The sequence below is a fragment of the Hyla sarda genome, chromosome 1 (assembly GCF_029499605.1).
Source record: "Hyla sarda isolate aHylSar1 chromosome 1, aHylSar1.hap1, whole genome shotgun sequence".
NCBI classification, from domain to species: domain Eukaryota; kingdom Metazoa; phylum Chordata; class Amphibia; order Anura; family Hylidae; genus Hyla; species Hyla sarda.
In genome coordinates, this window is record NC_079189.1 from 275249475 (window position 1) to 275272207 (window position 22733).

The 22733-nt window shown below is 50.9% G+C and overlaps 18 pseudogenes; all 18 read left to right on the forward strand.

Annotated features, from left to right (window-relative positions):
* Window positions 1-155: 155 nt before the first annotated feature.
* Window positions 156-275, forward strand: LOC130352996 (5S ribosomal RNA; annotated as a pseudogene).
* A 284-nt stretch (window positions 276-559) lies between these two features.
* On the forward strand, window positions 560-679 carry LOC130352406 (5S ribosomal RNA; annotated as a pseudogene).
* Window positions 680-2741: 2062 nt separating this feature from the next.
* LOC130352372 (5S ribosomal RNA) lies at window positions 2742-2861 on the forward strand (annotated as a pseudogene).
* Window positions 2862-3133: 272 nt separating this feature from the next.
* LOC130352997 (5S ribosomal RNA) lies at window positions 3134-3253 on the forward strand (annotated as a pseudogene).
* Window positions 3254-3537: 284 nt separating this feature from the next.
* On the forward strand, window positions 3538-3657 carry LOC130352407 (5S ribosomal RNA; annotated as a pseudogene).
* Window positions 3658-5141: 1484 nt separating this feature from the next.
* Window positions 5142-5261, forward strand: LOC130334826 (5S ribosomal RNA; annotated as a pseudogene).
* Window positions 5262-5343: 82 nt separating this feature from the next.
* Window positions 5344-5463, forward strand: LOC130317130 (5S ribosomal RNA; annotated as a pseudogene).
* A 2160-nt stretch (window positions 5464-7623) lies between these two features.
* LOC130315249 (5S ribosomal RNA) lies at window positions 7624-7743 on the forward strand (annotated as a pseudogene).
* A 272-nt stretch (window positions 7744-8015) lies between these two features.
* On the forward strand, window positions 8016-8135 carry LOC130352827 (5S ribosomal RNA; annotated as a pseudogene).
* Window positions 8136-8621: 486 nt separating this feature from the next.
* On the forward strand, window positions 8622-8741 carry LOC130352828 (5S ribosomal RNA; annotated as a pseudogene).
* A 1094-nt stretch (window positions 8742-9835) lies between these two features.
* Window positions 9836-9955, forward strand: LOC130317152 (5S ribosomal RNA; annotated as a pseudogene).
* A 1478-nt stretch (window positions 9956-11433) lies between these two features.
* LOC130333346 (5S ribosomal RNA) lies at window positions 11434-11553 on the forward strand (annotated as a pseudogene).
* A 1480-nt stretch (window positions 11554-13033) lies between these two features.
* On the forward strand, window positions 13034-13153 carry LOC130352694 (5S ribosomal RNA; annotated as a pseudogene).
* An 82-nt stretch (window positions 13154-13235) lies between these two features.
* Window positions 13236-13355, forward strand: LOC130321000 (5S ribosomal RNA; annotated as a pseudogene).
* A 688-nt stretch (window positions 13356-14043) lies between these two features.
* LOC130322016 (5S ribosomal RNA) lies at window positions 14044-14163 on the forward strand (annotated as a pseudogene).
* Window positions 14164-14435: 272 nt separating this feature from the next.
* On the forward strand, window positions 14436-14555 carry LOC130335849 (5S ribosomal RNA; annotated as a pseudogene).
* Window positions 14556-17241: 2686 nt separating this feature from the next.
* Window positions 17242-17361, forward strand: LOC130331414 (5S ribosomal RNA; annotated as a pseudogene).
* Window positions 17362-18441: 1080 nt separating this feature from the next.
* Window positions 18442-18561, forward strand: LOC130352326 (5S ribosomal RNA; annotated as a pseudogene).
* Window positions 18562-22733: the final 4172 nt, after the last annotated feature.

The following is a 22733-nucleotide window of genomic DNA, read 5'->3' on the forward strand; positions in this document are numbered from 1 at the left end:
TGTCAGATCGCAGACTGCTGCCCAGCAAGTACGGGCATGGGAGACTGGCTGGCAATCCAAGGTGCTATTGACATTTTGCTCTGTTGCTGCCTTCCTCTCCGATTCCGAAAAGGATTTATTGATGCTTAAATGCACAGTATAAAAAACATGAAGCTGTCAATGGCTGTCCTAAGCTGAACGCGCCTGCTCTCGTCAGATCGCAGACTGCTACCCAGCTTAGGGCCTGGTAAGTACTGGCATGGGAGACTGGCTGGGAATCCCGGGTGCCGTTGACATTTTGCTCTATTGCTGCCTTCCGCTCCGATTCCGAAAAGAATTTATTGATGCTTAAATCCACAGTATACAAGGTGTGAAGCTGTCGACGGCCATCCTAAGCTTAACGCGCCTGCTCTTGTCAGATCGCAGACTGGTACAGATCTTTGGGCCGGTAAGTACCGGCATGGGACACTGGCTGGGAATCCCGGCTGCCGTTGACATTTTGCTCTGTTGCCGCCTTCCGTTTCCGATTCCGAAAAGGATTTATTGATGCTTAAATGCACAGTATAAAGGGCGAGAAGCTGTCAACGGCCATCCTAAGCTGAACGTGCCTGCTCTCGTCAGATCGCAGACTGCTACCCAGCTTAGGGCCCGGTAAGTACCAGCATGGGAGACTGGCTGGGAATCCCAGGTGCAGTTGACCTTTTGCTCTGTTGCCGCCTTACGCTCCTTACGCTTACGATTTATTGATGCTTAAATCCACAGTATACAGGGTGTGAAGATGTCTACGGCCATCCTAAGCTGAATGCGCCTGTTCTTGTCAGATCGCAGACTGTTACCCAGCTTAGGGCCTGGTAAGTACCAGCATGGGAGACTTTCTGGGAATCCCGGGTGCAGTTGACACTTTAATCTGTTGCCGCCTTCCGCTCCGATTCGGAAAAGGATTTATTGATGCTTAAATCCACAATACACAGGGTGTGAAGCTGTCAACGGCCATCCTAAGCCTGAACGTGCCTGCTCTCCTCAGATCGCAGACTGCTACCCAGCTTAGGCCCGGTAAGTACCAGCATGGGAGACTGGCTGGGAATCCCAGGTGTTGTTGACATTTTGCTCTGTAGCCGCCTTCCGCTCCGATTCCGAAAAGGATTTATTGATGCTTAAATCCACAGTATACAGGGTGTGAAGCCGCCTACGGCTATCCTAAGCTGAATGTGCCTGTTCTTGTCAGATCGCAGACTGCTGCCCGGCAAGTACGGGCATGGGAGACTGGCTGGCAATCCAAGGTGCTATTGACATTTTGCTCTGTTGCCGCCTTCCTCTACGATTCCGAAAAGGATTTATTGATGCTTAAATGCACAGTATAAAAAGCAAGAAGCTTTCAATGGCCATCCTAAGCTGAACGCGCCTGCTCTCGTCAGATCGCAGACTGCTTCCCAGCTTCGGGCCTGGTAAGTACCAGCATGGGAGACTGGCTGGGAATCCCGGGTGCAGTTGACATTTTGCTCTGTTTCTGCTCCGATTCCGAAAATTATTTATTGATGCTTAAATCCACAGTACACAAAGTGTGAAGCTGTCAACGGCCATCCTAAGCTGAACGCGCCTGCTCTCGTCAGATCGCAGACTTCTACCCAGCTTAGGGCCTGGTAAGTACCAGCATGGGAGACTGGCTGGGAATCCCGGGTGCAGTTGACATTTTAATCTGTTGCCGCCTTCCGCTCCGATTCGGAAAAGGATTTATTGATGCTTAAATCCACAGTACACAGGGTGTGAAGCTGTCAACGGCCATCCTAAGCCTGAACGTGCCTGCTCTCCTCAGATCACAGACTGCTGCCCGGCAGTTACCGGCATGGGAGACTGGCTGGCAATACAAGGTGCCATTGACATTTTGCTCTGTTGCCGCCTTCCTCTCCGATTAATAAAAATATTTATTGATGCTTAAATCCACAATATACAAAGCATGAAGATGTCAACGGCCATCCTAAGCTGAACGCGCCTGCTCTCGTCAGACCGCTACCCAGCTTAGGGCCCAGTAAGTACCGGCATGGGAGACTGGCTGGGAATCTGGGTGCAGTTGACATTTTGCTCTGTTGCCGCCTTCCGTTCCGATTCCGAAAAGGATTTATTGATGCTTAAATGCACAGTATAAAAAGAATGAAGCTGTCAATGGCCATCCTAAGCTGAACGCACCTGCTCTCGTCAGATTGCAGACTGCTACCCAGCTTAGGGCCCGGTAAGTACTGGCATGGGAGACTGGCTGGGAATACCGGTTGCCATTGACATTTTGCTCTATTGCTGCCTTCCGCTCCGATTCCGAAAAGAATTTATTGATGCTTAAATCCACAGTATACAAGGTGTGAAGCTGTCAACGGCCATCCTAAGCTTAACGCGCCTGCTCTCGTCAGATCGCAGACTGGTACAGATCTTAGGGCCCGGTAAGTACCGGCATGGGACACTGGCTGGGAATCCCGGCTGCCGTTGACATTTTGCTCTGTTGCCGCCTTCCGTTCCGATTCCGAAAAGGATTTATTGATGCTTAAATGCACAGTATACAAAGTGTGAACCTGTCAACGGCCATCCTAAGCTGAATGCGCCTGCTCTCGTCAGATCGCAGACTGATACCCAGCTTAGGGCCTGGTAAGTACCAGCATGGGAGACTGGCTGGGAATTCCGGGTGCAGTTGACATTTTAATCTGTTGCCGCCTTCCGCTCCGATTCCGAAAAGGATTTATTGATGCTTAAATCCACAGTATAAAGGGCGTGAAGCTGTCAACGGCCATCCTAAGCTGAACGCGCCTGCTCTCGTCAGATCGCAGACTGCTACCCAGCTTAGGGCCCGGTAGGTACCAGCATGGGAGACTGGCTGGGAATCCCAGGTGTTGTTGACATTTTGCTCTGTAGCCGCCTTCCGCTCCGATTCCGAAAAGGATTTATTGATACTTAAATCCACAGTATAGAGGGTGTGAAGCCGTCTACGGCTATCCTAAGCTGAATGTGCCTGTTGTTGTCAGATCGCAGACTGCTGCCCAGCAAGTACGGGCATGGGAGACTGGCTGGCAATCCAAGGTGCTATTGACATTTTGCTCTGTTGCTGCCTTCCTCTCCGATTCCGAAAAGGATTTATTGATGCTTAAATGCACAGTATAAAAAGCATGAAGCTGTCAATGGCTGTCCTAAGCTGAACGCGCCTGCTCTCGTCAGATCGCAGACTGCTACCCAGCTTAGGGCCTGGTAAGTACTGGCATGGGAGACTGGCTGGGAATCCCGGGTGCCGTTGACATTTTGCTCTATTGCTGCCTTCCGCTCCGATTCCGAAAAGAATTTATTGATGCTTAAATCCACAGTATACAAGGTGTGAAGCTGTCGACGGCCATCCTAAGCTTAACGCGCCTGCTCTTGTCAGATCGCAGACTGGTACAGATCTTTGGGCCGGTAAGTACCGGCATGGGACACTGGCTGGGAATCCCGGCTGCCGTTGACATTTTGCTCTGTTGCCGCCTTCCGTTTCCGATTCCGAAAAGGATTTATTGATGCTTAAATGCACAGTATAAAGGGCGAGAAGCTGTCAACGGCCATCCTAAGCTGAACGTGCCTGCTCTCGTCAGATCGCAGACTGCTACCCAGCTTAGGGCCCGGTAAGTACCAGCATGGGAGACTGGCTGGGAATCCCAGGTGCAGTTGACCTTTTGCTCTGTTGCCGCCTTACGCTCCTTACGCTTACGATTTATTGATGCTTAAATCCACAGTATACAGGGTGTGAAGATGTCTACGGCCATCCTAAGCTGAATGCGCCTGTTCTTGTCAGATCGCAGACTGTTACCCAGCTTAGGGCCTGGTAAGTACCAGCATGGGAGACTTTCTGGGAATCCCGGGTGCAGTTGACACTTTAATCTGTTGCCGCCTTCCGCTCCGATTCGGAAAAGGATTTATTGATGCTTAAATCCACAATACACAGGGTGTGAAGCTGTCAACGGCCATCCTAAGCCTGAACGTGCCTGCTCTCCTCAGATCGCAGACTGCTGCCCGGCAGTTACCGGCATGGGAGACTGGCTGGCAATCCAAGGTGCCGTTGACATTTTGCTTTGTTGCCGCCTTCCTCTCCGATTAATAAAAATATTTATTGATGCTTAAATCCACAGTATACAAGGCGTGAAGATGTCAACGGCCATCCTAAGCTGAACGCGCCTGCTCTCGTCAGATCGCAGACTGCTACCCAGCCTAGGGCCCATTAAGTACCGGCATGGGAGACTGGCTGGGAATCCCGGGTGTAGTTGACATTTTGCTCTGTTGCCGCCTTCCGTTCCGATTCCGAAAAGGATTTATTGATGCTTAAATGCACAGTATAAAAAGCATGAAGCTGTCAATGACCATCCTAAGCTGAACGCGCCTGCTCTCGTCAGATCGCAGACTGCTACCCAGCTTAGGGCCTGGTAAGTACTGGCATGGGACACTGGCTGGGAATCCCGGCTGCCGTTGACATTTTGCTCTGTTGCCGCCTTCCGTTCCGATTCCGAAAAGGATTTATTGATGCCTAAATGCACAGTATAAAGGGAGAGAAGCTGTCAACGGCCATCCTAAGCTGAACGCGCCTGCTCTCGTCAGATTGCAGACTGCTACCCAGCTTAGGGCTCAGTAAGTACCGGCATGGGAGACTGGCTGGGAATCCCGGGTGCAGTTGACATTTTGCTCTGTTGCCGCCTTCCGCTCCGATTCCGAAAAAGGATTTATTGATGCTTAAATGCGCAGTACAAAAATCATGAAGCTGTCAATGGCCATCCTAAGCTGGACGCGCCTGCTCTCGTCACATCGCAGACTGCTACCCAGCTTAGGGCCCGGTAAGTACTGGCATGGGAGACTGGCTGGGAATCCCGGTTGCCGTTGACATTTTGCTCTTATGCTGCCTTCAGTTCCGATTCCGAAAAGGATTTATTGATGCCTAAATGCACAGTATACAAAGTGTGAAGCTGTCAACGGCCATCATAAGCTGAACGCGCCTGCTCTCGTCAGATCGCAGACTGCTACCCAGCTTAGGGCCTGGTAAGTACCAGCATGGGAGACTGGCTGGGAATCCCGGGTGCAGTTGACATTTTAATCTGTTGCTGCCTTCCGCTCCGATTCGGAAAAGGATTTATTGATGCATAAATGCACAGTATAAAGGGCGTGAAGCTGTCAACGGCCATCCTAAGCTGAATGCGCCTGTTCTCGTCAGATTGCAGACAGCTACCCAGCTTAGGGCCCGGTAAGTACCAGCATGGGAGACTGGCTGGGAATCCCAGGTGTTGTTGACATTTTGCTCTGTAGCCGCCTTCCTCTCCGATTCCGAAAAGGATTTATTGATGCTTAAATGCACAGTATAAAAAGCATGAAGCTGTCAATGGCCATCCTAAGCTGAACGCGCCTGCTCTCGTCAGATCGCAGACTGCTACCCAGCTTAGGGCCCGGTAAGTACCAGCATGGGAGACTGGCTGGGAATCCCGGGTGCCGTTGACATTTTGCTCTATTGCTGCTTTCCGCTCCGATTCCGAAAATAATTTATTGATGCTTAAATCCACAGTATACAAGGTGTGAAGCTGTCGACGGCCATCCTAAGCTTAACGCGCCTGCTCTTGTCAGATCGCAGACTGGTACAGATCTTAGGGCCCGGTAAGTACCGGCATGGGACACTGGCTGGGAATCCCGGCTGCCGTTGACATTTTGCTCTGTTGCCGCCTTCCGTTTCCAATTCCGAAAAGGATTTATTGATGCTTAAATGCACAGTATAAAGGGCAAGAAGCTGTCAACGGCCATCCTAAGCTGAACGTGCCTGCTCTCGTCAGATCGCAGACTGCTACCCAGCTTAGGGCTCGGAAAGTACCAGCATGGGAGACTGGCTGGGAATCCCAGGTGTCGTTGACATTTTGCTCTGTTGCCGCCTTACGCTCCGATTCCGAAAAGGATTTATTGATGCTTAAATCCACACTATACAGGGTGTGAAGATGTCTACGGCCATCCTAAGCTGAATGCGCCTGTTCTCGTCAGATCGCAGACTGCTACCTAGCTTCGGGCCTGGTAAGTACTGGCTGGGAATCCCGGGTGGAGTTGACATTTTGCTCTGTTTCTGCTACGAGTCCGAAAATTATTTATTGATACTTAAATCCACAGTATACAAAGTGTGAAGCTGTCAACGGCCATCCTAAGCTGAACGCGCCTGCTCTCGTCAGATCGCAGACTTCTACCCAGCTTAGGGCCTGGTAAGTACCAGCATGGGAGACTGGCTGGGAATCCCGGGTGCAGTTGACATTTTAATCTGTTACCGCCTTCCGCTCCGATTCGGAAAAGGATTTATTGATGCTTAAATCCACAATACACAGGGTGTGAAGCTGTCAACGGCCATCCTAAGCCTGAACGTGCCTGCTCTCCTCAGATCGCAGACCGCTGCCCGGCAGTTACCGGCATGGGAGACTGGCTGGCAATCCAAGGTGCCGTTGACATTTTGCTTTGTTGCCGCCTTCCTCTCCGATTAATAAAAATATTTATTGATGCTTAAATGCACCTGGGAATCCCGGGTGCAGTTGACATTATGCTCTGTTGCCGCCTTCCGTTCCGATTCCGAAAAGGATTTATTGATGCTTAAATGCACAGTATAAAAAGCATGAAGCTGTCAATGGCCATCCTAAGCTGAACGCGCCTGCTCTCGTCAGATCGCAGACTGCTACCCAGCCTAGGGCCCATTAAGTACCGGCATGGGAGACTGGCTGGGAATCCCGGGTGCAGTTGACATTTTGCTCTGTTGCCGCCTTCCGTTCCGATTCCGAAAAGGATTTATTGATGCTTAAATGCACAGTATAAAAATCATGAAGCTGTCAATGGCCATCTTAAGCTGAACGTGCCTGCTCTCGTCAGATCGCAGACTGCTACCCAGCTTAGGGCCTGGTAAGTACTGGCATGGGACACTGGCTGGGAATCTCGGCTGCCGTTGACATTTTGCTCTGTTGCCGCCTTCCGTTCCGATTCCGAAAAGGATTTATTGATGCCTAAATGCACAGTATAAAGGGCGAGAAGCTGTCAACAGCCATCCTAAGCTGAACGTGCCTGCTCTCGTCAGATTGCAGACTGCTACCCAGCTTAGGGCTCAGTAAGTACCGGCATGGGAGACTGGCTGGGAATCCCGGGTGCAGTTGACATTTTGCTCTGTTGCCGCCTTCCGCTCCGATTCCGAAAAAGGATTTATTGATGCTTAAATGCGCAGTATAAAAATCGTGAAGCTGTCAATGGCCATCCTAAGCTGAACGCGCCTGCTCTCGTCACATCGCAGACTGCTACCCAGCTTAGGGCCCGGTAAGTACTGGCATGGGAGACTGGCTGGGAATCCCGGTTGCCGTTGACATTTTGCTCTCATGCCGCCTTCAGTTCCGATTCCGAAAAGGATTTATTGATGCTTAAATGCACAGTATACAAAGTGAGAAGCTGTCAACGGCCATCCGAAGCTGAACGCGCCTGCTCTCGTCAGATCGCAGACTGCTACCCAGCTTAGGGCCTGGTAAGTACCAGCATGGGAGACTGGCTGGGAATCCCGGGTGCAGTTGACATTTTAATCTGTTGCTGCCTTCCGCTCCGATTCGGAAAAGGATTTATTGATGCTTAAATGCACAGTATAAAGGGCGTGAAGCTGTCAACGGCCATCCTAAGCTGAACGCGCCTGCTCTCGTCAGATCGCAGACTGCTACCCAGCTTAGGGCCCGGTAAGTACTAGCATGGGAGACTGGCTGGGAATCCCAGGTGTTGTTGACATTTTGCTCTGTAGCCGCCTTCCGCTCCGATTCCGAAAAGGATTTATTGATGCTTAAATCCACAGTATACAGGGTGTGAAGCCGTCTACGGCTATCCTAAGCTGAATGTGCCTGTTCTTGTCAGATCGCAGACTGCTGCCCGGCAAGTACAGGCATGGGAGACTGGCTGGCAATCCAAGGTGCTATTGACATTTTGCTCTGTTGCCGCCTTCCTCTCCGATTCCGAAAAGGATTTATTGATGCTTAAATGCACAGTATAAAAAGCATGAAGCTGTCAATGGCCATCCTAAGCTGAACGCGCCTGCTCTCGTCAGATCGCAGACTGCTACCCAGCTTAGGGCCCGGTAAGTACCAGCATGGGAGACTGGCTGGGAATCCCGGGTGCCGTTAACATTTTGCTCTATTGCTGCTTTCCGCTCCGATTCCGAAAAGAATTTATTGATGCTTAAATCCACAGTATACAAGGTGTGAAGCTGTCGACGGCCATCCTAAGCTTAACGCGCCTGCTCTTGTCAGATCGCAGACTGGTACAGATCTTAGGGCCCGGTAAGTACCGGCATGGGACACTGGCTCGGAATCCCGGCTGCCGTTGACATTTTGCTCTGTTGCCGCCTTCCGTTTCCAATTCCGAAAAGGATTTATTGATGCTTAAATGCACAGTATAAAGGGCAAGAAGCTGTAAACGGCCATCCTAAGCTGAACGTGCCTGCTCTCGTCAGATCGCAGACTGCTACCCAGCTTCGGGCTCGGAAAGTACCAGCATGGGAGACTGGCTGGGAATCCCAGGTGTCGTTAACATTTTGCTCTGTTGCCGCCTTACGCTCCGGTCCGAAAAGGATTTATTGATGCTTAAATCCACAGTATAAAAAGCATGAAGCTGTCAATGGCCATCCTAAGCTGAACGCGCCTGCTCTCGTCAGATCGCAGACTGCTACCCAGCTTAGGGCCCGGTAAGTACCAGCATGGGAGACTGGCTGGGAATCCCGGGTGCCGTTAACATTTTGCTCTATTGCTGCTTTCCGCTCCGATTCCGAAAAGAATTTATTGATGCTTAAATCCACAGTATACAAGGTGTGAAGCTGTCGACGGCCATTCTAAGCTTAACGCGCCTGCTCTTGTCAGATCGCAGACTGGTACAGATCTTAGGGCCCGGTAAGTACCGGCATGGGACACTGGCTCGGAATCCCGGCTGCCGTTGACATTTTGCTCTGTTGCCGCCTTCCGTTTCCGATTCCGAAAAGGATTTATTGATGCTTAAATGCACAGTATAAAGGGCAAGAAGCTCTCAACGGCCATCCTAAGCTGAACGCGCCTGCTCTCGTCAGATTGCAGACTGCTACCCAGCTTAGGGCTCAGTAAGTACCGGCATGGGAGACTGGCTGGGAATCCCGGGTGCAGTTGACATTTTGCTCTGTTGCCGCCTTCCGCTCCGATTCCGAAAAAGGATTTATTGATGCTTAAATGCGCAGTATAAAAATCATGAAGCTGTCAATGGCCATCCTAAGCTGGACGCGCCTGCTCTCGTCACATCGCAGACTGCTACCCAGCTTAGGGCCCGGTAAGTACTGGCATGGGAGACTGGCGTGGAATCCCGGTTGCCGTTGACATTTTGCTCTTATGCTGCCTTCAGTTCCGATTCCGAAAAGGATTTATTGATGCCTAAATGCACAGTATACAAAGTGTGAAGCTGTCAACGGCCATCCTAAGCTGAACGCGCCCGCTCTCGTCAGATCGCAGACTGCTACCCAGCTTAGGGCCTGGTAAGTACCAGCATGGGAGACTGGCTGGGAATCCCGGGTGCAGTTGACATTTTAATCTGTTGCTGCCTTCCGCTCCGATTCGGAAAAGGATTTATTGATGCTTAAATGCACAGTATAAAGGCCGTGAAGCTGTCAACGGCCATCCTAAGCTGAACGCGCCTGCTCTCGTCAGATTGCAGACTGCTACCCAGCTTAGGGCCCGGTAAGTACCAGCATGGGAGACTGGCTGGGAATCCCAGGTGTTGTTGACATTTTGCTCTGTAGCCTCCTTCCTCTCCGATTCCGAAAAGGATTTATTGATGCTTAAATGCACAGTATAAAAAGCATGAAGCTGTCAATGGCCATCCTAAGCTGAACGCGCCTGCTCTCGTCAGATCGCAGACTGCTACCCAGCTTAGGGCCCGGTAAGTACCAGCATGGGAGACTGGCTGGGAATCCCGGGTGCCGTTGACATTTTGCTCTATTGCTGCTTTCCGCTCCGATTCCGAAAATAATTTATTGATGCTTAAATCCACAGTATACAAGGTGTGAAGCTGTCGACGGCCATCCTAAGCTTAACGCGCCTGCTCTTGTCAGATCGCAGACTGGTACAGATCTTAGGGCCCGGTAAGTACCGGCATGGGACACTGGCTGGGAATCCCGGCTGCCGTTGACATTTTGCTCTGTTGCCGCCTTCCGTTTCCAATTCCGAAAAGGATTTATTGATGCTTAAATGCACAGTATAAAGGGCAAGAAGCTGTCAACGGCCATCCTAAGCTGAACGTGCCTGCTCTCGTCAGATCGCAGACTGCTACCCAGCTTAGGGCTCGGAAAGTACCAGCATGGGAGACTGGCTGGGAATCCCAGGTGTCGTTAACATTTTGCTCTGTTGCCGCCTTACGCTCCGATTCCGAAAAGGATTTATTGATGCTTAAATCCACAGTATACAGGGTGTGAAGATGTCTACGGCCATCCTAAGCTGAATGAGCCTGTTCTCGTCAGATCGCAGACTGCTACCCAGCTTCGGGCCTGGTAAGTACCAGCATGGGAGACTGGCTGGGGATCCCGGGTGGAGTTGACATTTTGCTCTGTTTCTGCTACGAGTCCGAAAATTATTTATTGATGCTTAAATCCACAGTATACAAAGTGTGAAGCTGTCAATGGCCATCCTAAGCTGAACGCGCCTGCTCTCGTCAGATCGCAGACTTCTACCCAGCTTAGGGCCTGGTAAGTACCAGCATGGGAGACTGGCTGGGAATCCCGGGTGCAGTTGACATTTTAATCTTTTGCCGCCTTCCGCTCCGATTCGGAAAAGGATTTATTGATGCTTAAATCCACAATACACAGGGTGTGAAGCTGTCAACGGCCATCCTAAGCCTGAACGTGCCTGCTCTCCTCAAATCACAGACTGCTGCCCGGCAGTTACCGGCATGGGAGACTGGCTGGCAATACAAGGTGCCATTGACATTTTGCTCTGTTGCCGCCTTCCTCTCCGATTAATAAAAATATTTATTGATGCTTAAATCCACAATATACAAGGCGTGAAGATGTCAACGGCCATCCTAAGCTGAACGCGCCTGCTCTCGTCAGATCGCAGACCTCTACCCAGCTTAGGGCCCAGTAAGTACCGGCATGGGAGACTGGCTGGGAATCCGGGTGCAGTTGACATTTTGCTCTGTTGCCGCCTTCCGTTCCGATTCCGAAAAGGATTTATTGATGCTTAAATGCACAGTATAAAAAGCATGAAGCTGTCAATGGCCATCCTAAGATGAACGCGCCTGCTCTCGTCAGATCGCAGACTGATACCCAGCTTAGGGCCTGGTAAGTACCAGCATGGGAGACTGGCTGGGAATCCCGGGTGCAGTTGACATTTTAATCTGTTGCCGCCTGCCGCTCCGATTCGGAAAAGGATTTATTGATGCTTAAATGCACAGTATAAAGGGCGTGAAGCTGTCAACGGCCATCCTAAGCTGAACGCGCCTGCTCTCGTCAGATCGCAGACTGCTACCCAGCTTAGGGCCCGGTAGGTACCAGCATAGGAGACTGGCTGGGAATCCCAGGTGTTGTTGACATTTTGCTCTGTAGCCGCCTTCCGCTCCGATTCCGAAAAGGATTTATTGATGCTTAAATCCACAGTATACAGGATGTGAAGCCGTCTACGGCTATCTTAAGCTGAATATGCCTGTTCTTGTCAGATCGCAGACTGCTGCCCGGCAAGTACGGGCATGGGAGACTGGCTGGCAATCCAAGGTGCTATTGACATTTTGCTCTGTTGCCGCCTTCCTCTCCGATTCCGAAAAGGATTTATTGATGCTTAAATGCACAGTATAAAAAGCATGAAGTTGTCAATGGCTGTCCTAAGCTGAACGTGCCTGCTCTCGTCAGATCGCAGACTGCTACCCAGCTTAGGGCCCGGTAAGTACTGGCATGGGAGACTGGCTGGGAATCCCGGGTGCGGTTGACATTTTGCTCTATTGCTGCCTTCCGCTCCGATTCCGAAAATAATTTATTGATGCTTAAATCCACAGTATACAAGGTGTGAAGCTGTCGACGGCCATCCTAAGCTTAACACGCCTGCTCTTGTCAGATCGCAGACTGGTACAGATCTTAGGGCCCGGTAAGTACTGACATGGGACACTGGCTGGGAATCCCGGCTGCCGATGACATTTTGCTCTGTTGCCGCCTTCTGTTTCCGATTCCGAAAAGGATTTATTGATGCTTAAATGCACAGTATAAAGGGCGAGAAGCTGTCAACGGCCATCCTAAGCTGAACGTGCCTGCACTCGTCAGATCGCAGACTGCTATCCAGCTTAGGGCCTGGTAAGTACCAGCAGGGGAGACTGGCTGGGAATCCCGGGTGTCGTTGACATTTTGCTCTGTTGCCGCCTTCCGTTCCGATTCCGAAAAGGATTTATTGATGCTTAAATGCACAGTATAAAAATCATGAAGCTGTCAATGGCCATCCTAAGCTGAACGCGCCTGCTCTCGTCAGATCGCAGACTGCTACCCAGCTTAGGGCCTGGTAAGTACTGGCATGGGACACTGGCTGGGAATCTCGGCTGCCGTTGACATTTTGCTCTGTTGCCGCCTTCCGTTCCGATTCCGAAAAGGATTTATTGATGCCTAAATGCACAGTATAAAGGGCGAGAAGCTGTCAACGGCCATCCTAAGCTGAACGCGCCTGCTCTCGTCAGATTGCAGACTGCTACCCAGTTTAGGGCACAGTAAGTACCGGCATGGGAGACTGGCTGGGAATCCCGGGTGCAGTTGACATTTTGCTCTGTTGCCGCCTTCCGCTCCGATTCCGAAAAAGGATTTATTGATGCTTAAATGCGCAGTATAAAAATCACGAAGCTGTCAATGGCCATCCTAAGCTGAACACGTCTGCTCTTGTCACATCGCAGACTGCTAAGCAGCTTAGGGCCCGGTAAGTACTGGCATGGGAGACTGGCTGGGAATCCCGGTTGCCATTTTGCTCTTATGCCGCCTTCAGTTCCGATTCCGAAAAGGATTTATTGATGCTTAAATGCACAGTATACAAAGTGTGAAGCTGTCAACGGCTATCCTAAGCTGAACGCGCCTGCTCTCGTCAGATCGCAGACTGCTACCCAGCTTAGGGCCTGGTAAGTACCAGCATGGGAGACTGGCTGGGAATCCCAGGTGCAGTTGACATTTTAATCTGTTGCTGCCTTCCGCTCCGATTCGGAAAAGGATTTATTGATGCTTAAATGCACAGTATAAAGGGCGTGAAGCTGTCAACGGCCATCCTAAGCTGAACGCGCCTGCTCTCGTCAGATCGCAGACTGCTACCCAGCTTAGGGCCCGGTAAGTACCAGCATGGGAGACTGGCTGGGAATCCCAGGTGTTGTTGACATTTTGCTCTGTAGCCGCCTTCCGCTCCGATTCCGAAAAGGATTTATTGATGCTTAAATGCACAGTATAAAAAGCATGAAGCTGTCAATGGCCATCCTAAGCTGAACGCGCCTGCTCTCGTCAGATTGCAGACTGCTACCCAGCTTAGGGCCCGGTAAGTACTGGCATGGGAGACTGGCTGGGAATACCGGTTGCCATTGACATTTTGCTCTATTGCTGCCTTCCGCTCCGATTCCGAAAATAATTTATTGATGCTTAAATCCACAGTATACAAGGTGTGAAGCTGTCAACGGCCATCCTAAGCTTAACGCGCCTGCTCTCGTCAGATCGCAGACTGGTACAGATCTTAGGGCCCGGTAAGTACCGGCATGGGACACTGGCTGGGAATCCCGGCTGCCGTTGACATTTTGCTCTGTTGCCGCCTTCCGTTCCGATTCCGAAAAGGATTTATTGATGCTTAAATGCACAGTATACAAAGTGTGAACGTGTCAACGGCCATCCTAAGCTGAATGCGCCTGCTCTCGTCAGATCGCAGACTGATACCCAGCTTAGGGCCTGGTAAGTACCAGCATGGGAGACTGGCTGGGAATCCCGGGTGCAGTTGACATTTTAATCTGTTGCTGCCTTCCGCTCCGATTCGGAAAAGGATTTATTGATGCTTAAATGCACAGTATAAAGGGCGTGAAGCTGTCAACGGCCATCCTAAGCTGAACGCTCCTGCTCTCGTCAGATCGCAGACTGCTACCCAGCTTAGGGCCCGGTAAGTACCAGCATGGGAGACTGGCTGGGAATCCCAGGTGTTGTTGACATTTTGCTCTGTAGCCGCCTTCCGCTCCGATTCCGAAAAGGATTTATTGATGCTTAAATCCACAGTATACAGGGTGTGAAGCCGTCTACGGCTATCCTAAGCTGAATGTGCCTGTTCTTGTCAGATCGCAGACTGCTGCCCGGCAAGTACAGGCATGGGAGACTGGCTGGCAATCCAAGGTGCCATTGACATTTTGCTCTGTTGCCGCCTTCCTCTCCGATTCCGAAAAGGATTTATTGATGCTTAAATGCACAGTATAAAAATCATGAAGTTGTCTATGGCCATCCTAAGCTGAACGCGCCTGCTCTCGTCAGATCGCAGACTGCTACCCAGCTTAGGGCCCGGTAAGTACCAGCATGGGAGACTGGCTGGGAATCCCGGGTGCCGTTGACATTTTGCTCTATTGCTGCTTTCCGCTCCGATTCCGAAAAGAATTTATTGATGCTTAAATCCACAGTATACAAGGTGTGAAGCTGTCGACGGCCATCCTAAGCTTAACGCGCCTGCTCTTGTCAGATCGCAGACTGGTACAGATCTTAGGGCCCGGTAAGTACCGGCATGGGACACTGGCTCGGAATCCCGGCTGCCGTTGACATTTTGCTCTGTTGCCGCCTTCCGTTTCCGATTCCGAAAAGGATTTATTGATGCTTAAATGCACAGTATAAAGGGCAAGAAGCTGTCAACGGCCATCCTAAGCTGAACGTGCCTGCTCTCGTCAGATCGCAGACTGCTACCCAGCTTAGGGCTCGGAAAGTACCAGCATGGGAGACTGGCTGGGAATCCCAGGTGTCGTTGACATTTTGCTCTGTTGCCGCCTTACGCTCCGATTCCGAAAAGGATTTATTGATGCTTAAATCCACAGTATACAGGGTGTGAAGATGTCTACGGCCATCCTAAGCTGAATGCGCCTGTTCTCGTCAGATCGCAGACTGCTACCCAGCTTCGGGCCTGGTAAGTACCAGCATGGGAGACTGGCTGGGGATCCCGGGTGGAGTTGACATTTTGCTCTGTTTCTGCTACGAGTCCGAAAATTATTTATTGATGCTTAAATCCACAGTATACAAAGTGTGAAGCTGTCAATGGCCATCCTAAGCTGAACGCGCCTGCTCTCGTCAGATCGCAGACTTCTACCCAGCTTAGGGCCTGGTAAGTACCAGCATGGGAGACTGGCTGGGAATCCCGGGTGCAGTTGACATTTTAATCTTTTGCCGCCTTCCGCTCCGATTCGGAAAAGGATTTATTGATGCTTAAATCCACAATACACAGGGTGTGAAGCTGTCAACGGCCATCCTAAGCCTGAACGTGCCTGCTCTCCTCAAATCACAGACTGCTGCCCGGCAGTTACCGGCATGGGAGACTGGCTGGCAATACAAGGTGCCATTGACATTTTGCTCTGTTGCCGGCTTCCTCTCCGATTAATAAAAATATTTATTGATGCTTAAATCCACAATATACAAGGCGTGAAGATGTCAACGGCCATCCTAAGCTGAACGCGCCTGCTCTCGTCAGATCGCAGACCTCTACCCAGCTTAGGGCCCAGTAAGTACCGGCATGGGAGACTGGCTGGGAATCCGGGTGCAGTTGACATTTTGCTCTGTTGCCGCCTTCCGTTCCGATTCCGAAAAGGATTTATTGATGCTTAAATGCACAGTATAAAAAGCATGAAGCTGTCAATGGCCATCCTAAGATGAACGCGCCTGCTCTCGTCAGATCGCAGACTGATACCCAGCTTAGGGCCTGGTAAGTACCAGCATGGGAGACTGGCTGGGAATCCCGGGTGCAGTTGACATTTTAATCTGTTGCCGCCTTCCGCTCCGATTCGGAAAAGGATTTATTGATGCTTAAATGCACAGTATAAAGGGCGTGAAGCTGTCAACGGCCATCCTAAGCTGAATGCGCCTGCTCTCGTCAGATTGCAGACTGCTACCCAGCTTAGGGCCCGGTAAGTACTGGCATGGGAGACTGGCTGGGAATCCCGGGTGCGGTTGACATTTTGCTCTATTGCTGCCTTCCGCTCCGATTCCGAAAATAATTTATTGATGCTTAAATCCACAGTATACAAGGTGTGAAGCTGTCGACGGCCATCCTAAGCTTAACGCGCCTGCTCTTGTCAGATCGCAGACTGGTACAGATCTTAGGGCCCGGTAAGTACCGACATGGGACACTGGCTGGGAATCCCGGCTGCCGATGACATTTTGCTCTGTTGCCGCCTTCCGTTTCCGATTCCGAAAAGGATTTATTGATGCTTAAATGCACAGTATAAAGGGCGAGAAGCTGTCAACGGCCATCCTAAGCTGAACGTGCCTGCACTCGTCAGATCGCAGACTGCTATCCAGCTTAGGGCCTGGTAAGTACCAGCAGGGGAGACTGGCTGTGAATCCCGGGTGTCGTTGACATTTTGCTCTGTTGCCGCCTTATGTTCCGATTCCGAAAAGGATTTATTGATGCTTAAATGCACAGTATAAAAATCATGAAGCTGTCAATGGCCATCCTAAGCTGAACGCGCCTGCTCTCGTCAGATCGCAGACTGCTACCCAGCTTAGGGCCTGGTAAGTACTGGCATGGGACACTGGCTGGGAATCTCGGCTGCCGTTGACATTTTGCTCTGTTGCCGCCTTCCGTTCCGATTCCGAAAAGGATTTATTTATGCCTAAATGCACAGTATAAAGGGCGAGAAGCTGTCAACGGCCATCCTAAGCTGAACGCGCCTGCTCTCGTCAGATTGCAGACTGCTACCCAGCTTAGGGCCCAGTAAGTACCGGCATGGGAGACTGGCTGGGAATCCCGGGTGCAGTTGACATTTTGCTCTGTTGCCGCCTTCCGCTCCGATTCCGAAAAAGGATTTATTGATGCTTAAATGCGCAGTATAAAAATCACGAAGCTGTCAATGGCCATCCTAAGCTGAACACGCCTGCTCTTGTCACATCGCAGACTGCTAAGCAGCTTAGGGCCCGGTAAGTACTGGCATGGGAGACTGGCTGGGAATCCCGGTTGACATTTTGCTCTCATGCCGCCTTCAGTTCCGATTCCGAAAAGGATTTATTGATGCTTAAATGCACAGTATACAAAGTGTGAAGCTGTCAACGGCCATCCTAAGCTGAACGCGCCTGCTCTCGTCAGATCGCAGAATGCTACCCAGCTTAGGGCCTGGTAAGTACCAGCATGGGAGACTGGCTGGGAATCCCGGGTGCAGTTGACATTTTAATCTGTTGCTGCCTTCCGCTCTGATTCGGAAAAGGATTTATTGATGCTTAAATGCACAGTATAAAGGACGTGAAGCTGTCAACGGCCATCCTAAGCTGAACGCGCCTGCTCTCGTCAGATCGCAGACTGCTTCCCAGCTTAGGGCCCGGTAAGTACCAGCATGGGAGACTGGCTGGGAATCCCAGGTGTTGTTGACATTTTGCTCTGTAGCCGCCTTCCGCTCCGATTCCGAAAAGGATTTATTGATGCTTAAATCCACAGTATACAGGGTGTGAAGCCGTCTACGGCTATCCTAAGCTGAATGTGTCTGTTCTTGTCAGATCGCAGACTGCTGCCCGGCAAGTACGGGCATGGGAGACTGGCTGGTAATCCAAGGTGCTATTGACATTTTGCTCTGTTACCGCCTTCCTCTCCGATTCCGAAAAGGATTTATTGATGCTTAAATGCACAGTATAAAAAGCATGAAGCTGTCAATGGCCATCCTAAGCTGAACGCGCCTGCTCTCGTCAGATTGCAGACTGCTACCCAGCTTAGGGCCCGGTAAGTACTGGCATGGGAGACTGGCTGGGAATACCGGTTGCCATTGACATTTTGCTCTATTGCTGCCTTCCGCTTCGATTCCGAAAAGAATTTATTGATGCTTAAATCCACAGTATACAAGGTGTGAAGCTGTCAACGGCCATCCTAAGCTTAACGCGCCTGCTCTCGTCAGATCGCAGACTGGTACAGATCTTAGGGCCCGGTAAGTACCGGCATGGGACACTGGCTGGGAATCCCGGCTGCCGTTGACATTTTGCTCTGTTGCCGCCTTCCGTTCCGATTCCGAAAAGGATTTATTGATGCTTAAATGCACAGTATACAAAGTGTGAACGTGTCAACGGCCATCCTAAGCTGAATGCGCCTGCTCTCGTCAGATCGCAGACTGATACCCAGCTTAGGGCCTGGTAAGTACCAGCATGGGAGACTGGCTGGGAATCCCGGGTGCAGTTGACATTTTAATCTGTTGCCGCCTTCCGCTCCGATTCGGAAAAGGATTTATTGATGCTTAAATGCACAGTATAAAGGGCGTGAAGCTGTCAACGGCCATCCTAAGCTGAACGCGCCTGCTCTCGTCAGATCGCAGACTGCTATCCAGCTTAGGGCCCGGTAGGTACCAGCATGGGAGACTGGCTGGGAATCCCAGGTGTTGTTGACATTTTGCTCTGTAGCCGCCTTCCGCTCCGATTCCGAAAAGGATTTATTGATGCTTAAATCCACAGTATACAGGGTGTGAAGCCGTCTACGGCTATCCTAAGCTGAATGTGCCTGTTCTTGTCAGATCGCAGACTGCTGCCCGGCAAGTACGGGCATGGGAGACTGGCTGGCAATCCAAGGTGCTATTGACATTTTGCTCTGTTGCCGCCTTCCTCTCCGATTCCGAAAAGGATTTATTGATGCTTAAATGCACAGTATAAAAAGCATGAAGCTGTCAATGGCTGTCCTAAGCTGAACGTGCCTGCTCTCGTCAGATCGCAGACTGCTACCCAGCTTAGGGCCCGGTAAGTACCAGCATGGGAGACTGGCTGGGAATCCCAGGTGTCGTTGACCTGTTGCCGCCTTACGCTCCGATTCCAAAAAGGATTTATTGATGCTTAAATCCACAGTATACAGGGTGTGAAGATGTCTACGGCCATCCTAAGCTGAATGCGCCTGTTCTCGTCAGATCGCAGACTGCTACCCAGCTTCGGGCCTGGTAAGTACCAGCATGGGAGACTGGCTGGGAATCCCGGGTGCAGTTGACATTTTGCTCTGTTTCTGCTCCGATTCCGAAAATTATTTATTGATGCTTAAATCCACAGTATACAAAGTGTGAAGCTGTCAACGGCCATCCTAAGCTTAACGCGCCTGCTCTCGTCAGATCGCAGACTGGTACAGATCTTAGGGCCCGGTAAGTACCGGCATGGGACACTGGCTGGGAATCCCGACTGCCGTTGACATTTTGCTCTGTTGTCGCCTTCCGTTCCGGTTCCGATTCCGAAAAGGATTTATTGATGCTTAAATGCACAGTATACAAAGTGTGAACCTGTCAACGGCCATCCTAAGCTGAATGCGCCTGTTCTCGTCAGATCGCAGACTGGTACAGATCTTAGGGCCCGGTAAGTACCAGCATGGGAGACTGGCTGGGAATCCCAGGTGTCGTTGACCTTTTGCTCTGTTGCCGCCTTCCGCTCCGATTCCGAAAATAATTTATTGATGCTTAAATCCACAGTATACAAGGTGTGAAGCTGTCGACGGCCATCCTAAGCTTAACGCGCCTGCACTTGTCCGATCGCAGACTGCTACACAGCTTAGGGCCCGGTAAGAACTGGCATGGGAGACTGGCTGGGAATCCCGGGTGCTGGTGACATTTTGCTCTATTGCTGCCTTCCGCTCCGATTCCGAAAAGAATTTATTGATGCTTAAATCCACAGTATACAAGGTGTGAAGCTGTCGACGGCCATCCTAAGCTTAACGCGCCTGCTCTCGTCAGATCGCAGACTGGTACAGATCTTAGGGTCCGGTAAGTACCGGCATGAGACACTGGCTGGGAATCCCGGCTGCCGTTGACATTTTGCTCTGTTGCCGCCTTCCGTTCCGATTCCGAAAAGGATTTATTGATGCTTAAATGCACAGTATAAAGAGCGAGAAGCTGCAACGGCCATCCTAAGCTGAACGTGCCTGCTCTCGTCAGATCGCAGACTGCTACCCAGCTTAGGGCCCGGTAAGTACCAGAATGGGAGACTGGCTGGGAATCCCAGGTGTCGTTGACATTTTGTTCTGTTGCCGCCTTCCGCTCCGATTCCGAAAAGGATTTATTGATGCTTAAATCCACAGTATACAGGGTGTGAAGATGTCTACGGCCTTCCTAAGCTGAATGCGCCTGTTCTCGTCAGATCGCAGACTGCTACCCAGCTTCGGGCCTGGTAAGTACCAGCATGGGAGACTGGCTGGAATCCCAGCTGCCGTTGACATTTTGCTATGTTTCTGCTCCGATTCCGAAAATTATTTATTGATGCTTAAATCCACAGTATACAAAGTGGGAAGCTGTCAACGGCCATCCTAAGCTGAACGCGCCTGCTCTCGTCAGATCGCAGACTGCTACCCAGCTTAGGGCCCGGTAAGTATCAGCATGGGAGACTGGATGGGAATCCCAGGTGTTGTTGACAATTTGCTCTGTAGCCGCCTTCCGCTTCGATTCCGAAAAGGATTTATTGATGCTTAAATCCACAGTATACAGGGTGTGAAGCCGTCTACGGCTATCCTAAGCTGAATGTGCCTGTTCTTGTCAGATCGCAGACTGCTGCCCGGCAAGTACGGGCATGGGAGACTGGCTGGCAATCCAAGGAACTATTGACATTTTGCTCTGTTGCCGCCTTCCTCTCCGATTCCGAAAAGGATTTATTGATGCTTAAATGCACAGTATAAAAAGCATGAAGCTGTCAATGGCCATCCTAAGTTGAACGCGCCTGCTCTCGTCAGATCGCAGACTGCTACCCAGCTTAGGGCGCGGTAAGTACTGGCATGGGAGACTGGCTGGGAATCCCAGGTGCCGTTGACATTTTGCTCTATTGCTGCCCTCCGCTCCGATTCCGAAAAGAATTTATTGATGCTTAAATCCACAGTATACAAGGTGTGAAGCTGTCGACGGCCATCCTAAGCTGAACGCGCCTGCTCTCGTCAGATCGCAGACTGCTACCCAGCTTAGTCCCGGAAAGTACCAGCATGGGAGACTGGCTGGGAATCCCAGGTGTTGTTGACATTTTGCTCTGTAGCCGCCTTCCGCTCTGATTCCGAAAAGGATTTATTGGTGCTTAAATCCACAGTATACAGGGTGTGAAGCCGTCTACGGCTATCCTAAGCTGAATGTGCCTGTTCTTGTCAGATCGCAGACTGCTGCCCGGCAAGTACGGGCATGGGAGACTGGCTGGCAATCCAAGGTGCTATTGACATTTTGCTCTGTTGCCGCCTTCCTCTCCGATTCCGAAAAGGATTTATTGATGCTTAAATGCACAGTATAAAAAGCATGAAGCTGTCAATGGCCATCCTAAGCTGAACGCGCCTGCACTTGTCCGATCGCAGACTGCTACCCAGCTTAGGGCCCGGTAAGTACTGGCATGGGAGACTGGCTGGGAATCCTGGGTGCTGTTGAAATTTTGCTCTATTGCTGCCTTCCGCTCCGATTCCGAAAAGAATTTATTGATGCTTAAATCCACAGTATACAAGGTGTGAAGCTGTCGACGGCCATCCTAAGCTTAACTCGCCTGCTCTCGTCAGATCGCAGACTGGTACAGATTTTAGGGCCCGGTAAGTACCGGCATGAGACACTGGCTGGGAATCCCGGCTGCCGTTGACATTTTGCTCTGTTGCCGCCTTCCGTTCCGATTCCGAAAAGGATTTATTGATGCTTAAATGCACAGTATAAAGGGCGAGATGCTGTCAACGGCCATCCTAAGCTGAACGCGCCTGGTCTCGTCAGATCGCAGACTGCTACCCAACTTAGGGCCTGGTAAGTACTGTTATGCGAGACTGGCTGGGAATCCCAGGTGCCGTTGACATTTTGCTCTATTGCTGCCCACCGCTTCGATTCCGAAAATAATTTATTGATGCTTAAATCCACAGTATACAAGGTGTGAAGCTGTCGACGGCCATCCTAAGCTTAACGCGCCTGCTCTCGTCAGATCGCAGACTGGTACAGATCTTAGGGCCCGGTAAGTACCGGCATGGGACACTGGCTGGGAATCCCGGCTGCCGTTGACATTTTGCTCTGTTGCCGCCTTACGCTCCGATTCCGAAAAGAATTTATTGATGCTTAAATCCACAGTATACAGGGTGTGAAGATGTCTACGGCCATCCTAAGCTGAATGCGCCTGTTCTCGTCAGATCGCAGACTGCTTCCCAGCTTCGGGCCTGGTAAGTACCAGCATGGGAGACTGGCTGGGAATCCCGGGTGCAGTTGACATTTTGCTCTGTTTCTGCTCCGATTCCGAAAATTATTTATTGATGCTTAAATCCACAGTATACAAAGAGAGAAGCTATCAACGGCCATCCTAAGCTGAACGCGCCTGCTCTCGTCAGATCGCAGACTGCTACCCAGCTTAGGGCCCGTTAAGTACCATTATGGGAGACTGGCTGGGAATCCCAGGTGTCATTGACATTTTGCTCTGTTGCCGCCTTACGCTCCGATTCCGAAAAGGATTTATTGATGCTTAAATCCACAGTATACAGGGTGTGAAGATGTCTACGGCCATCCTAAGCTGAATGCGCCTGTTCTCGTCAGATCGCAGACTGGTACAGATCTTAGGGCCCGGTAAGTACCGGCATGGGACACTGGCTGGGAATCCCGGCTGC